Source organism: Orcinus orca, chromosome 3 (assembly GCF_937001465.1).
Source record: "Orcinus orca chromosome 3, mOrcOrc1.1, whole genome shotgun sequence".
Lineage (NCBI taxonomy): Eukaryota > Metazoa > Chordata > Mammalia > Artiodactyla > Delphinidae > Orcinus > Orcinus orca.
In genome coordinates, this window is record NC_064561.1 from 176336255 (window position 1) to 176351181 (window position 14927).

Here is a 14927-nt window from a genome sequence, read left to right on the forward strand (position 1 = left end):
TAATGAGACACCACATACCTAACAAAAAAGATGGTACTTCAGATATTCACAGAAGATGGATTACTCAGTTAACAGTGTTGGACAAATGCCCTAGCCATTTGGGAAACAATAAGGTTGGATCTTTACCTTACGTCTTATGCCAAAATGAATCATTAAATAACATACAACCATAAAAATGCTGCAAGAAAATTTAGATAACTATTAAATTTGCTTTAAAAAAGCATTTCAAAGCATGATAGCAAAGCCAGAAACCACACAGAAAAGGACAGATAAATCTGACTAAACAAAAATCTATTCCTTCTCAGCAAAATAGTATAAAGAAAGTAAAATGGCAAATGGTAGGAACTTCCCCGTTCAGCCATGAAAAACCAGGTTTGATTGATCCATTCTCCCACTGAGAACAGTAAGACTGAGCCATTTGTTTTTAAATCTATTTGGAGGCGTCAGACTTTCCAGACAACCAGGACTTGAGGGCCCAATGTCCAAGAAAGAAGGTGAACGCCCTGAGATAAGCTTCCACTCTCATCCCTTTTCCCATCATGGTATTTGCTGATTCATAAAGGCTAAGAGACTGAGAAACCAAGCAGAGAGCAGCAGCAATGATCAGAGGCCTCAGGCAGAGTCGATCACAGTCTCAAGGGTTAAGGAGACAGCATGGGAGTTCACGCCTTGCCAAGGGTGACAGGCCTGTTGAACACCCCACGTTTTCTGTGGGAAGCCCAAAGGGCTAGGCCCACAAGTAAGGCAAGCCAGAGACAGGACAGACCTTACAAAGACCTATGTAGCCTACTATCATCTGCCCCACTCTGGCTGCCAGAAGCAAATTAAATCTTCTCTGGTGAAAGACAACACTATCTAGAACTACTTCAATTTTCCATATACAGTGTCCATCATTAAAAACAACAAATTACCAGAGATATCAGGAGAAAGGACCAAGAGAAGAACAGACAGACAATAGAAAACATCTCCAAGAGACACAGATACTGAAGGTATGAGACCATAATTCACATGTAACGACAAAAGGAGAATTTTAGCAGAGAACTGAAATCTGAAGAAGAATCAAAAGTTTTAGAAATAAAGTATATAATAACTAAAACTAAGAATTTTAAGAAGCAGATTAAGCTAAAAAGAGAATTAGTAAACTGGAAGATGAGTTGACCAAAAATGCCCAGACAAGGAAAAAAAGGATGGAAAAGATAGGGGGAAAAAAAACCCGTAAGAGATACATGGAGCATGGTAGAAAGATCTAATATATGGGAATGTGGTGTCATAGAATGTTGGGGGGGGGGGCGGGAAAGAATGAGACAAAACAATATTTGACAAGACTGTGGCAAAGAATCTTCCCAAACTGACAAAAGATATCAAGCCAAAAATTCAAGAAATTCTACAAACCCCAAATAAGATTTAAAAAATACATGCCGGGGCTTCCCTGGTGGCGCAGTGGTTGAGAGTCCGCCTGCCGATGCAGGGGACGCGGGTTCATGTCCCGGTCCGGGACGATGCCACATGCCGCAGAGCGGCTGGGCCCGTGAGCCATGGCCGCTGAGCCTGCGCGTCCAGAGCCTGTGCTCCGCAACAGGAGAGGGCACAGCAGTGAGAGGCCCACGTACCGCCAAAAATAAATAAATAAATAAAAATAAATACATGCCAACTTGAAAAACAATGTGGAACATGTGCTAGACAAAGAATAATATCTTAAGCATATTTTTTAAGTTCTTAGAACTCAGGAAGAAAAGACAGATTAACCCCCCCCAAAAAAAAGAGAGAGCAAGGGATATGAAGAAGTAAATCAAAGAAAGAAGAAAACTAAACGGCTAGTAAACATGTTATAGGAAACATGTTTTAACCTCACTAGTCATCAAAGACACACATGTTAAAGTGAGTTATCATTTTTTGACCATGAGTTAGAAAAGATTAAAAAGAGTTAAAATAACTAGCTTTGGCAAAGTGGAAGGAAAGGCACTCTCTTATTGTGCTGGTGAACACAAGCAGGTTCACTCTTCCTAAAGGGCAATTTGTTACCATGTATTATAGCCAGTCAGGATAAGCAGGTCATGTGGCAGTAACAAGCAACCCCCAAATTTCAATGGCTATGACAAAAGTCTACTTTCCCACATGACATGTCCACTGTAAGTGGGCTGCAGCTCTGTCCCATGTTGTTTTCTCTCTACCTGGAATGTCACGAGTTTCATCACTGAGGGAAAAGAGGGGATGGCAGAGCGTACGCTGGGTCTTAAAAATCATGAGCAAAGCTACTCAAGTCACTTCTCACACTGAATCTGCCAGAGCAAGAGGCCAGCCAAACATGACGCTACACAGAGAGAGAAGTCTACTGCTCCAGGGAGAGGCAGAAGTCTTTGTGAAAATAACAGGACCCACCACGTGGATCCACACTCAAGACCCAACAATTCCTTAAAAATAATCAGATCAGTGTGCAAAGATATATGCAAATTGCTGTAGTGCTCATAAATGACAAACTCGAAATAACCTCAATGTCCATCAGGAAGTCAAAAGTTTAAAATATCCAAAATACAGAATATATTGCAGTCATTAAAAATAATGATGTGTATGTGCAGAAATGGAAACAGTGCCTCAATAAGTTGCTAAGGAAAAAAGTAGGTTACATGTAGCATAAGAAACGACTCAGATTATATCGAAAAAATTTAATTATCTCTAGATCAGCGATTTTCGTATTTGGCATTTTACCTATCTATGTTCTCTGAATATTTACAATAAGCATGTATGACTTTTAATGTTGCAAAGACCAATAAGCCATGTCAACATTTTTAATAATTAATGTGCTGCATGATGAGGATACAGCAAAACAGGCAGTTTTATTGCCTGCTGGTGGAAGGAGAAATAAGTACAATCTTCCTAGAAAGTAAAATGGCCTTTAAAAGGCTCATACTCGTAAAGCTAATATACGTTCTAAGAACTGATCTGAAAAGGAATGCTCCAAGTGCCAATAAAAGATATACTAAGACATCCATTCATCAGAGCATTATCCACAGAGCAAAATCTCAGAAACCACCAAAACGCCCCAAAATGATTAACTAAACTAGGATGCGTACAGAAATGGGTTTTATCAAGATTCTAAAGCACTTTTAATATAGAAATGAGCTCAGAGTATGCTTAGAAGTGAAAAAAGCATCCAAAATGGTATTTATAAGATAAACTTTGGAGACAGATAAACAGATGAACAGGTCATAGCAAGCGTTAACTTCTTTATCTCCAGGTACTGGTCACTTGTTTTTATTTTCTCCTTTGTACTTTTTTTTTCCCATTTTCCACACCTAAATATTTCTATTGGAAGCAGAAAGAAATATCTAATAAATATTACTGTTAAATGTCAGAGTAAAGGAGCAAGGATCAGAGGGTGGTGTGATCATTCATTCAGAGCAAAAAACCAAGCTCTATCCAGAAGGAGTTTCACAAAACACTAGCATCAGAAACGTCTGCCCAATGAAACCTTCATGTACCCCAACTTCATTGCCCCTTGAAATTCAGCAAGCAAAAGGGTCTCCCAACCTCTTAGCCAAGCACATACTGCTGTTGAGAGCCAGGAAACACATGATAATGACCAGAGAAATGTAAATGTAGTGGAAAAGACTCACATTTGCACTGGAAAAATCTTTTCCCGTTTGAATCAGCTCTGACTACAGGAGACCAACAGTAATTTCCTCAATTAAACATTAAGAGAGCACAGACACACACACACACACAAAAGAGAGCACACCAAAAAATTAAGCATGAAAAGACCAGACAAGAACCATTCTGTTGGTCTAATGTTGTAATGAACTAGATGGAAAATAGAGATAAGAAAACATTATACACATATGTAAACACACACACACAGTGAGTTACAGGAACGCATACACATGGTGTTTTCACAGTGTATCAGATTCAGACAATGACTTCCAACCAGGTAAAGACCCCCTGGCTCTTTCTCCTTCCTGTAGAGTTGCATGATTTCCTACTATCACATAATGGAAAAGAGAAATACAGCCGACCCTCTAACACCATGGGTCTGAACTGTACAGGTCCACTTACACATGTACTTTTTTCAATAAATATAGTATGTATTTTCATTTTACAGATCTTGAAATCAACTAAGTGTGAGGGAAAGTTTCTGATTAGAGATCACAACATATGAATGCAAAACAACTGGGGTTTGAGTCCAGACTGTCCAAACTGTTTCTGCTTCCTGCCCTTGGGTGAGTCACTTATCAATTCCTTTGTTTTTCAGACAGAGATGGCAGTTGTGTGGGTTTTCCACTGCACAGGAGGGTGGAGCCGCTAACCCCCCATTGTTCAACCGTCAACTGTACTACTCAGTGGGACACTGAGCTCATGGAGAAACTCTCAAGACCATGTTGCCGTTTGTCGGTTCCTTGAGGACGGGGCCCCAGGCCTTGTAGCTCTCTGGGCCTCCAGGCTCCTGCCCAGGGCCTGGCATGCAGAAGGCATCATCCCTGGGCACTGAGAAGGCATCAGGGAAGATCTGGAAAGGGTGGAGGATGGATGGGCGCCTCCATGCAGGTGAGGAAGGAGGTGGGAGGGGCCTAGCAGGGCTCAGAGGTGCCATCCTGAATCTCTGACCCCAGAACCTCGCATCTCTCTGTTTGATGCATGCCTCATGTGGTGTTCTCAAACCCGGGTGGAAACCCATCAAACCCCACAGCCCAGCACCTCCTCTTCCGACCGGGCACCCAGCACACCTCTCAGACAGACAGGCCTCTGGGCAGCCAGGCCACAGGCCAACAGGGGAAGCCACAAGCCCCCAGGAAGTGTTTCTTAGTTTTAGGGGGTTTTCTCGGGGTTTCCTTTCATAAGAGGGAAGCCTCGTGCTCCACAGACTCACATAATCACATTCTTAAATTTCCTGTTCAAGAAATGATCCCCCAGACTTGAAGTCAGATCTAAAAAGCCAAAGCTTGGGACTTGGCTGGCGGTCCAGTGGTTAAGACACTGCACTTCCATTGTAAGGAGCGCAGGTTCAATCCCTGGTCCGGGAACTAAGATCCTGCATGCTGTGCGGCGTGGCCAAAAAATATAAATAAATAAACAAACAAACAAATAATAAAAAGCAAAGCTTAAGGACACCAGATGACAAGCCTAAATACAGATCTGTCAATCTAAGGACAGTGTTTGGGGAGCTCAGCTTCAAATGCTATGTGCATCCGTGAAATAGTTGATGATCTAATTACATGAATATTGAAAAGGCATCAGTCCAGTTAGGTATGATGCAATAGGCAAGCTCACCACACCAGTCCTAAAAAACCTCTGGCCTGGAACGCTCTGTCCTCCTGAAAGAGCACCAAATCGCAGTGAGACATTACTAAAACTTTCACATCTGAGTGGAAGTGGGTCTTTTTTCTGCTGCTCTAACTGGTTGCCCAAGTCTGTCTCTTGAGTAGTATCACGAGACCACTGCTCCTGCCGGCTCCCCCACTTCATTCTGCACTAGCCCCTCTGGCCTCCTGGTTGTTCCAGAACATTCCAGGTCCTCCACCTCACAGCCTTTGTCCTTGCTGCTCCATCTGCCTGGACCAATCTTCCTCTACAACCATGCAGGGAGACTCTCCCCTCCACAGTGTCTTTACTCGAAGGTTCTCTCCTCAGGGAGAATTTCAGCATCCACCCAACACTGCATAACCCGTGCCCTGCCTGGTCTACCTCTCCTCCTCCCCAAAAGCATGTGAGACCCATTTGAATGGGAATTCCCCCCTTTGCTCAGCGCTCTGTTCCCTAGAACAGTGCCTGGTGCAGGGTACACACTTTTTTGTGACATTTCTTTTTAAAGGAGGAACTGCTGCACAGCGTTTGATAGTTTTCCTGGTAGAATGCACCGCACACCACCTTGCTAGGCATGAAATGGTCATCTCTGGCTCCTCATAAGCTTCATTATCAATTAAATGTCCACTGAGCATGTGATGGCCGTCTCCAAGGTCCTCCTGGGTCTGGATGAAGATGGAGTGATCACCGTGAAAGGCAGACTCTGAAATCTAGAGTGGATGTGTCATGCCTCCTGGGGCTAATCTCCTCGTATTACATTTTTAAAAGCACAACTTGTCCAATTACGAGTATTTATCAAAAGGAAAATACGGTCAAATGTTAAGATTCTAACCAGAAATACTCCAAATAAGAAACTGAGGAGTGTTTACAAGTGCTGGCAATTCTAATCATAGGTTTCTCTCATTTTGTGGACTCGGAGGAGCTGGTGGATATAATTTTTCCGCTAAGCCATGTAAATTCTTTCACTTTAAACAACACCTGACCAAACTTTCACTGAGAAGAGGGAGGAGAGAGCAACCAGGCTTGACAAATACTCTAGATCCTTCTACAACCTCGGGAATTTCTCCATGTAAAAGGCACTCTTGTCCACAACTCAAACAATTTTGCTGCCTTTATTCTCTATTTCAGTAATTTTCAAGCAGGGAGTGGTTTTGCTCCCCCCACCCACTCAGAGACATTTGGCAATGTCTGGGGACATTTTTGGTTGTCACACTGGGGCAGGGCGGGTGCGCTACTGGCATGCAGTGGGTGGAGGCCAGGGCAGCTGCTCAACATCCTACAATGCGTGGGACAACTCCCACAACAAAGAATTATTCAGCCCCAAATGTCAGTAGTGCCAAGGTTGAGAAGTCTCAACACGATAAAGGCCAATTATAGCAAGCCCACCGCTAACATCATAATCAATGGGGTAAAACTGAAAGTCTTTCCTCTAACTTCTGATACAAGGCAAGGATGACCACTCTCACCATATCTATTCAACACAGTACTGGAAGTACTAGCCAGGGCTATCAGACAAGAAAAAGAAATAAAAGGCATCCAAATAAGAAAGGAAGAAGTAAAATTATCTGTTTGCAAATGGTATGATCCTATATAGAGAAAACCCTAAAGACTCCACCAAAAAAAAAAAAAACTGTTAGAATAAACAAGTCCAGTAAAGTTGCAGGATACAAAATCTACACGCAAAAATCAATTGCATTTCTTTACACCAACCAAGATCTATCCAAAAAGGACATCAAGAAAACAATCCCATTTACGACGGCATCAAAAAGAATAAAATGCCTAGGAATAAATTTAACCAAGGGGGTGAAGATCTTTACACTGAAAACTATAAAACATTGGTGAAAGAAACTGAAGAAGACACAAATAAATGGAAAGATATAGAAGAATTAATATTGTTAAAATGTCCATGCTATCCAAAGAGGTACACAGATTCAACACAATCCCTATCAAAATTCTAATGGCATTTTCCACAGAAATAGGGAAAAGAATCCTAAAATCCATATGGAACCACAAAAGACCCCAACTAGCCAAAGCAATCTTGAGAAAGAAGAACAAAGTTGAAAGCATCACACTTCCTGATTTCAAATTATATCACAAAGCTATAGTAATCAAAACAGTATAGTATTGGCACAAAAACAGACACATGGATCAACAGAACAGAAGAGAGAGCCCAGAAATAAACCCAACCATGTATGGTCAACTAATTTTAGACAAAGACGCCAAGAATACACAATGGAAAAGGATAATCTCTTCAGTAAATGGTATTGGAAAAACTGTATCCATTTGCAAAAGAATGAAATTGGACCCTTATCTTACACCAACCACAAAAATCAACTCAAAATGATTAATGGCTTAAATGTAAGACCCAAAACTATCTGTTTAAGTATTTTCAAATCAAGGTTATATAACTGGCAGCAAGACACAGTAGCCCAATTTTATCCAATAAGCAGATACAAATCACCTACTATGTGCAGCAAACTCTGTTTGACTGAAGAGAACACACGCTGAATGAATGATGCTGAGGACTTTCCCTCATGGAGCTCATCAAGCTCAGAGACAGCAATTATCAACAAATAGTTATAAAACAAAGCAGAAAGAAAGGAGTTTCATAAACAAATTGCAAATTGTGATGAGATTCCAAAGTCAGAAAGAAACCATCCAGCAAGGGGCACGGGAGTTCACGGGGAAGGTGACACTGCCTTGCAGTAGAGAGAAGCGAACGATGTGTGTCCCAGGGAGAATAAGGATCTACCATGGCTGTGGGGACAGAAAGTCACCCACTTCTGTGACACAAAAGGAAACCGCGGAAAATCAGGCAGGCATTTGAAACACTATTGTCAGGGGCCTTCAAGGAAAGGCTTCTGAAGATGATCCTGTTGTAACACGAGCCACACAAATGAAAATAAATCCAGTAGTCACACAACAGACTGGAAAGTGGTGAGATGCAGTGGGGAGACCGGAGAGGAGGTACCACATTTGTTAAAGTGAGATGTCTCAAAGCCTCAAGCTAGAGAGGTGGTGAGACTCCAGTGAAAAGTGGGGACCATCACTGGAGACTGTGCAGTGCTTAGAACATGACTGGAAATGGGAGTTGAGCGAGGCTGGGTCACCTCCAGGGTTGCAAATATGAGCAGCCAGCAGCATGGGGCAATCAGAGTCAGCTACGTAATTTGTAGCCTCAGTGCCAAGTGAAAACAAGGGACCCCAGGTTCAAAGTCATTAAGAATGTCAAGACGGCAACAGCAGAGCAGCACACCAAACACAGGCCCTCTCACACACAGAGCGCTGGAGCTGCACAGGTTACATCCCCACAGAGTCTTGGCAACAGAAATGGTGCCCAAAAGTTGGGGCTGGGGCGTTGGGATGACTTCACAGAAAAGTACAAGATGCTGGGAGGTTAGCGGGAGAAACCCTGAAGTTGATCTTGAATGCAAGTGTGACTCTTAGGAGAGCAGTCGAGGGCTGAGAGCTGGCATCAGCTGTGCAAGCCCGGGGGGCTCTGACAAGCAAGTGAGATTCCCAAGAAATACGCGAGTCAGCGTTCTGCAGAGACAGAACCAACAGGGGATACAGACACTTAAGGAACTGGCTCACACGATGGTGGGGTTGGCAGGCTGGAAACTCAGGCAGGAGCTGATGCCGCTGTCTGGAGGCAGAATTCCTTCCTCCCAAGAAACCTGCTTTTGCTCTTAAGGCCTTCAACTGATTGGATGAGGCCCACCCAGACTGTCCGTGGTCATCCTGAGTTCAAGTCAACTGATTGTGGCTGTTAACCACATGCACAGAATACTTTCATGGCACTAGTCTGGTTGAATAACCAGGTGTTATAGCTTAACCAAGCTGACACTTAAAAATAGCCAGCACAGGGAGTAAAGGGAGAAGCGGGTTAAGAGAGCCTCAGGGCAACAAGTGGCAACCAGAAGGCCCAGGGGAAACCGGAAGGGGGCAATGTGTGCGAGACCTATGGAGTCCCAGGAAGTGGCTTCTGGAGGCGTGATCCCAGCTGCAGGGAATGGATGCTTTCACCCCCAGTCAGGCCACGGTCAAGATCATGCAGACAACAGTGCCCAAAATGTTGTGGGGGAGGGGAGGCAGGCAGCCCTGCCACGGCCATGAGCAGGTCCAAGGGGTGGGTTGGGAGGGAAGAAATCAGAGCTCAAGAGGGTGAGGCCGGGACCCAGGAAGGGACGCTTTCACAAGCCCCAACAATGAAGCTGAAGACTGAGCTGCAGGGGCAGCCAGAGAAGGTGCCGGAACAGAGCGAGCTGGGGCAGGAGAGCCCCCCAGCCCCCGGGTCAAGGCTGGGCACCGGGCAGGCACCCGCCAGCCCCGCACACTCTTGGCCTTGGGAAGCAGAGAACTTCAGGAGCCTGCAGGCAAGTGAGTCTTGGGCTTGTTTGGAGTTTGTGCATGTGTGTTCTTTTTTATGACAGAAGAGATCCAAAGATGTAAGAAGGGAAAGAGATGGAAGAGGCCGTGAGAGGCGGCGGTGGACAGTGGCCGGGTCAGGGGCAAGTGGAGACCAAGCCCACTGAGGGAGGGGTTTGCACTCAGAGGGGCAGGGACAGCGGTGACAGTCCATCCGCGGCCTTCACTGGGCACCTCCCACGTCCCCTGCCCCGAAAACCCAGACAAGGGCAAAGCCAGGCTGGCCCTCCATCCTCTCTTCAAAATATTCAGACAGCCAGGCCGTGCCCAGGTGGAGAGAGAGCCTCCTAGGCAGAGCTGGCAGAAACATTAAACAGAAGATGGAAATGCAGTCGAGCAGTGGTACCCAAAGTGCGCATCAGAATCCCCTGGGAGGTTGTTGAACAGAGTGCTGATCTGTTCAACAGAGTTCCCGAGTCACGAGGCCCCAGGTGCCACTGACACTGCTGAACGGAGGCCACACTTTGAGGACCTCAGCGACAGGTCAGCAAGCCCAAGTAGAGGTGAACAAAAGGACAGCTAGGCCCAAGGCTCACTGTGAAATGGTTCAAGTTTGGGACTTTGCATACTTTGTAAAAAACGTAATTTTTTATCATACACCATAATTTATAGGAAACTCAGAGTTAAGACCCTGAAGGCAGAACCCACACACGTCACCCTGTCTGGCAGGCACCTCTTGTGGTGAAGTGCGTTGTATTCCTTTGCTGAGAAAACTGTCAAGATATGTTGGCATAGAGTTCATCTTTCATAAAAACCCTTTTATAAGTAATGTAAACAAAGAAAGGAGCTAGCGGTTGCTTAGGGCTGGAGGGAATGGGGAATAGAGGAGTGACAGCCGAAGGGTACACGTTTTCTTTCTGAGGTGATGAAAATGTCCTAAAATGGACTGCAGTGATGCCTGCCCGTATCTGTGAATATACTAAAAAAATCACTTAATTGTACGGTTTTAAATGGGTGAATTGTATAGTATGTGAATTATATATCAATACTGCTTTTTAAAAAACAATCCATTTTCTTCACTTTCCTTTTTAGATTATTTCCTTTTATTTGGCATTTTGGGGATTTCCCATCACTTAGAACTTCAAAGGCTCTGTTTTCTTTGAGAATCTTTTTTTTTTCTATTTCTAAGCATCTTGTGACTACTTAATTTTCAATGATTTCATTTTATTCATCTGAACTTTTGTTTTAAATCACAGAATAGCAGGATTCCCTATTTTTAGATATGGGTATTCTCTTTATGTAAACCCATCCAATTTTCCACATAGGGACTCTGGAATTTTCTGAAAGAAAGTCATACACATAGCAAATTTTGAAAAATTATGTACCTCTTCTGCAAGTGGAAAGACACTTTAAATGCTTTTTTTTTTTTTACTGATTCCTTCAGTAGTTGATGTGTTTTGCTCTCGACTGAATGTTTGTGTCCCCCCAAAATTCATATGCTGAAATCCTAACCCCCAGGTGTGATGGTCCTAGGAGATGGGGCCTTTGGGAGGTGATTAGGTCATGAGGGTGGATGACTGTCCCTACAGAGACCCCACAGACCTCCTTCCCCTGCTCCGTCCGGTGAGGACACAGAGAGAAGACGGCCGCCTAACGAACCAGGAATCGGGCCCTCACCAGACACCGAATCCGCAGGGCCCTGACCTTTGACTTCGGCCTCCAGAACTGTGAGAAATAAATGTTTGATTTATTTGATTTTCATAAGCCCCCTGGTCTGTGGTATTCTGTCACAGCAGCCCAAATGGACTAAAACCTGTTTTAATACTCAACATTCAGGAATATCCACTTCTTTGAAAAACAAGTCTTTTTGCTTCTTACTTTGACTTTTTTCTAAAGTATGCATGCTATTGATAAGGAAAGACAGACTCCACGCATTTGCTAAAACACTTATGCTGAAACCAAGCCATTTGCAGGTTGACAGATGGAACTTGCCAGGTGCAAACAGAATGTTGAGGAGTTTTCAGTTATTTTCAAAGGCCCCTCAACCAAATTAACCTTAGGTTATTTTAAAAAACAATGTAACGGTATCTTAAGTATTCTTGGACCCAATAGTATTATTAGCAGAATCACTGTAACTCACTGCCTTTCACAAACGACATGAGTTAACTCCATACACTTGTACCTCACTCTAAACAAACCCAAAGGATTTAGATTTGCTTACACCGAACAACATTCTTAAATAATTATTTCTATAAAAAACAAATTCACCAGAGATTCCCTGGTGCATTTTAAGTAGCTGAATTTCTTAGAAAAATGTATTTATTCTACTTTTCATGTATGGCAGTGGAGACTTCACCCAGCTCCAGGCCCTCCCGCCATGGGCCCTCCCGATCAAGGGCTCTGCTGTCTCCCAAAAGCCTCCCAAGATAATGTCTCCCTTGGGAGACAGCTCTGTCCTGTGATCAAAGAACCCAGTCTAAGCGACTGCATTTAGGCAAAAGCTTCCCTCCCAGTGGGTGTGCCCCAGATACCATAACTTAATGCAGCACCTTTCCTCCAAAGTAGGGTTTCCAGATTCCGCTAAAGGAGGAATTCTGCATTCAGTGGGCCTTTCAGCTTCTCTGAGGTGACACTGTGTGTGGTCCCAACACGGGAGTGGCTTTCCTAGGTAGGGTGACCAACCACCCCAGCTGGCCAGGGGCACAGGGGTTTCCCAGGATGTGGGACTTTCTGTGCCAACATGAGAAAATCCTGGGCAGACCAGAGCAAGTTGATCCCTCTGTAGGGCCAGTGGATGCCTCCCACCATATGGGGACCCATAGCAGCTGCTTGTTCACGGCAGGACATCACAGCACATGGAGGTTGAGCCTGGGGACCTCAAAAGAGGAGGAACGTGTAGGTGACAAGACACACCTGAGTCACTCTTTCCCCTGCTCCACAGTGTCTCCTGTGTCCCTTTTCACTGCGGATGAACTGGCTCCCAAAGCACTGGATCATCTGAAGCACGACGGTCAGCAGGGAGAAGCGTCGTCAGGTGACACGAGGACTGCGCACCCCCAGCTGGCCATCGGGCCATCCCGGCGCCGCTGTACATGGAATTCATTTCCTAGAAACCCACCCATTTCCTATGACCAAGGAAAGAAGGCCTGACTCACAGCTCCGCAAAACCTTCCCGGCAGCTGTGTCACCACTGCTATTTTTAGCGCACGACTACTGTGTTTTCCAAATACAAGAGCTGGAAGGTCTAGAAGGCAGCGATGCACCCTGGCCCTCCTGATCGGAGTGGGCAGGGCCAGCCCCTTGGGGATGCCTGTCTTGACAAAGTGGAGGAGAAGCAGAAATGGAAGGAAACTTTGGGGACCCATAGCAGCTGCTTGTTCACGGCAGGACATCACGACGGAATCAGGCCCTGAAAGTCCCGGGATGCACGAGGGCTCCCATCCGGAGCTCTGCCCTAACCTGAACTCACGGGAAATGCTGAAGAAAGGACAAGGGCTCGTGACCGTCCCTGGCACAATGGTTATCTCTGCCCTGCTTGGGGCGCTCTGCTTCCTCGTTGGTCGTCAGTCTGGAGCCCGCTCATTCGCCTCCAAGCCTCTGCCTCCCCCCACCCGCAATCACAGGTGCTCCCCAGATGTGCCCAGATGTGGCCCCAGCCCCTGCCCTGCCCCTCCACCCGCACCCACCCTGCTTCACCTGCACCCATGGCTCCAATTGCCACTTTCCTTGCGGTATGAACACGTAACAGGAGATCGACCCTCTTAACTAATGTTTACACTTACAAAAGGGTCCTTACCAAGCGGACACACCATTTTCTCGACCACTCCTCTTTGGTTAGAGGTTTCATGTGCTCCCATCTCTTCCCTTGGCTGAAATTGAAACAGCAGGCCTGGACACCCATCTTGAGGTTAACTCACCCATAGAAACAACAGCCGCACTCACTAGGCGCCTGTGATGTGGTACCCGCTGTACGTGTAAGTCACTTTTTTAGGCCCTAGAACCTCTGTGAGGTGTTGTTAGCCTCATAAAAAGCATCCCCGTTTTCTAGACGGGGATCTAGGGGAAACTGAGGATGGAAAGATCATGTGACTTGTCCAGGATCATGTGACCAACCTAAGCCTGCCATCTTTGGCCACCACACTTGTTTACTACTCTCAGAATGAAGTCCTAGAGCTCTTCCAACAAGCGTACATAATCACCAAGACCAGCTTAAAGTGAGTGTCGATTCTGGTTCTGCATGTCTAGGGAGGGCCTGGGATCCTGCATTTGGGAAAAACGCTCAGAGGAAGCCATGCTGCTAACTCGTTTTACCACACTCGAGTAGCAGTAGTTCAAACACCCAATACTCCCAGTCGGTCCCACTTCCGCCGTACTAACCAGCTCTGATCCTGCTTTAGTTTCCAAAATCCAGTTTATTCATGCGATAGGGCTGCAGATTAAAGGTAATGCATGCCTTCCTTCATTTTTACTAAACTTTTGATTTTGAAATAGTGATAGACTGGCAGGAAGTTGCCCCCTTGGGCGTTCTTCCCCAATACCAACATCTTGCATGACTACAGTACAAGAACATCATGAAATGGCCATGGCTGAAATCCACAGAGCTTGTTCAGGTGTCCCCAGTCACGTGTGTGTGTGTGGGCAGGGGGGTTCTCTGCCATTTTAACCCTCATGCAGCTCCCCATAACCACCACCAACACAATCTAGAAGCAGGCCTGTCCCAGTTAGAGTACCACCCACTCCTCTCCCCAAAGCTCTAACCTCAGCAACCTCTAATCTGTTCTCCATCCCTCCAACTGCATTACTTTGCGAAGGTTACATAAACGGAACCGTACAGCATATAATCCTTAGAGATGGACTCTTTTTTCACTCAGCCTAATTTCTGCATCTTCCTTTATTTTTAAACTGACTTCACGTGTCTTCCTTTATTCCGGAAAATGTGCTACTGTGAATGTAACACCCTTTACTGGGCAGGCACTGCCCCTGAGCAGGGCTCCTGCCTCTTCGGCAGCCTCATCTCCACACCCCCTCCGCTGGATGTCCCTCACCAGGGGTGGCCTCGAACCCAACAGTCAGTAAAGTTTCAGAAACAGAAGCCAGAGGGAAACGCTTGGTTCTCCGCCGTATCACATGCCTACCTTGGACGTGAACTTCCTCGGAGCTGACGTAGATGTGCCTTTGTAAGCATACATTGCTTTTCCGTTACTTTGAAATTGCTCTCAAATCCCACCACTCTAATCCAATTTTGCCACCAAGCCAACTGTCGC

General features: G+C 45.4%; 1 protein-coding gene across 3 annotated transcripts in view; it reads right to left on the reverse strand.

Moving 5' to 3' along the window:
- The window catches only part of ANKRD33B (ankyrin repeat domain 33B), an 89189-nt gene that overhangs the window by 66313 nt on the left and 7949 nt on the right, over window positions 1-14927 (reverse strand). The window lies entirely within an intron of this gene.